The sequence below is a fragment of the Penaeus japonicus genome, unplaced genomic scaffold (genome assembly GCF_977035675.1).
Source record: "Penaeus japonicus unplaced genomic scaffold, GWHDUDI00000001_assembly GWHDUDI00000009, whole genome shotgun sequence".
Classification (NCBI taxonomy): Eukaryota; Metazoa; Arthropoda; class Malacostraca; order Decapoda; family Penaeidae; genus Penaeus; species Penaeus japonicus.
Window position 1 is genome coordinate 11745129 of NW_028234411.1, and position 2500 is coordinate 11747628.

Genomic DNA, 2500 nt, shown 5'->3' on the forward strand with positions numbered 1-2500 from the left:
AGTCCATTGTTTCACTTCATTAATTTACAAGTAGAATTCATGTAAAGAAAAAACAACATATATCCTTTATTATGATTTTGTTATCATCACACTCTTATAAGGGGCATAAGTATGCCATGGGGTAAAAAAAAATATATAAGCTACCGATGTGTTTAAATTTGTGAAAGAAGTGCCACGCCAAACTCGCTTCCATGGCAGATAATTGTCCTCGGCTAGATATCCGCGTTGTTCTGGGTGACTTCAATTCGCCTGACTGAGAATGAACTATCTACAAAATGTCTGTCGGCCCCCATGATAGCGAGAACAAACTTCTTCTCTGGGACCTCGCAAAGTCCAATCCATACACGCGATTGAGGTCACTCTGGCTGGTAACAGCGATGCAGATAATGTAACCAAAGAGAGTGACCCCATCCTCATCAGCACTCGTTGGAAGATCTTCAGAAATTGCGGGATTACTGGAGTGTAGAGATGTGGCACTGATCATAAGTTGGTCGTGGCAATGCTCCTAAATCTGACAGACCGTGCAGCAGTGTGGGACACCTTTAAACCTGAAACACTTGATGCAACTGCTCGAAAACAGGGTAGAATTTTATTTCTCAAGAGATTCTTGAGACCTCAGATGTATGTCAGAGCTCAGATGCGTGTCACAGGACCTCTGCTGATGATGGAGCTGGGGTAGGATTTTCATCGTCTTAGAGGTTGGCAGGCTTCAGGTGATTAATTAGGACCCATTCGTTGCAGCCATTCATGCTGTGGCGTTATGCCTTGGTGTTGCGCTCGAGGACGGCATAAGGACCCCAGTAAGGGCCAGTGAGACGGATCCTTACAAAGATGTATTGGCAGGAATGAAGTTACTTTGGCAGATGTCGTTGTCGGCTATTTGTTACCGTCTGGGCGCAGGGACAGTATTTACCGACGGTACAATCCTGGGCAGAGGCTTGTTTCATAAAGATTGCTTCGGACCAGCGTGTGGATTATTCAGTGACAGGGAACACATACTTAGCGCCATCCGACGGTGGTAGAGGGCCATTGGCGTCAACACGGAGAAGTGGCACTTAGGCTGTGGAAATTCTCCTATTTCAGATCTGGTGTGGCGGCTGGTTTTGCTTGTCTGGCAGGCTGTGAATAATGATGAATACCTTGCAGTGAACTGCTTGGGTATGAGGGCGTGGGGGCGGCTGGTGCTTAAGTCGCAGAGCAGAATACGGTTGTTGCCCACTGTAGGCCAGGTGCATGGCATTGATATCGATTCGGAAGAGGGCGATGGCCACTGGATTTCTTTTCCCCGGCACGTATTCTATGGAGCAATTGAATTCGACAGACCAGGCGTCACCAGCCTTGGAGAAAGTTAAACCAGAGACCGATGATCTGTACAGATGGTGAAGTTGGCGCCTTCTAACAGGGATCCAATTGCATTGGAGGTGCTGGTGAGGAAGTGGTGGTAGTAGTTGACTACACTAACGAATTCTTGAAGATGCTTGATGATGGTGTCTGGAAGTTCTTAACGGCCTCCACTTTGGAGGGAACAGGGTGGGTGCCCACAGTGAGCTTTGATAAATAACTTTTGCTCAGACCAAAAGGTCCAGTTACTGCTTCAGCTATTAATTGAAATTTATTGTGGTGACTGGAAAGCCTTCAGGCTCTCCAGTTAACACGGATTCATTTTTAGGCACAACTATCTTACCAGTCCAGCACCAGTACTCGGGGGACTCTGCAGAGAAAACGCGCGCGCGCGTGTGTGTGTGTGCAGCCTCCACTCTGTGTTTTAGTAAGGCCCTACTTGGTTTTATGACTAAGTCATGCTCAAGGTATTTGATGTCACTGCTGGAGAAGATAAGGATGTCTTCCACATAGCAGGCACAGTAGGGGAAGTTGCCGAGGATGTTGTCAATTAGCCGCTAAAAGGTTGCCCCTGAGTTACGGAGGCTGAAGTTGGATTAAGAGAAGTTGTATGTCTCAAAGGGCATTGTTCTTGCTGTCTTAGCGACTTCTGTGTGCGCAAGGACTTGAAAGTAACCCTTCAGGAAGTCTGCCCTGTGGAAGCTTGAAGCGAGGTTCACCATATTTGGAAGAGGGTTGTGGTCGGGCTCGGTGAAGGTTCAGGCGTCGTTAGTCACTTTAAGGTTTCCTAATCCAGTTAGGTTTCTTGGCGAGGTGCAAAGGCGATACACATGGGATTTCAGGAAAAGTGGGCTTGGTTGTTTGAAGCTTCTTAAGTGACAGGGATCTAAACTTGGTGTGCACCAAAGGTCCCGTTGTCTATGGAAGGCACCGTGTTTGGCGGCCTGACCAAGCTGCTGGCGGAGATCTGGTAAGAAAATTTTGAGAAACTCTTGATTGAAAAGGCCATAAGGGTCGTCCGCTCTCACGGGGCAGTGGTTGATATAGCCGAGGGGGCTCGCCTGGAATATGGTCACGTTAAGGAGCCTGCGGTTAGCGCCGTGGTGACTGAAGAAGTCTGTCCCCAGGAGGGTACCTTGACGTCGGCGATGATCAATCG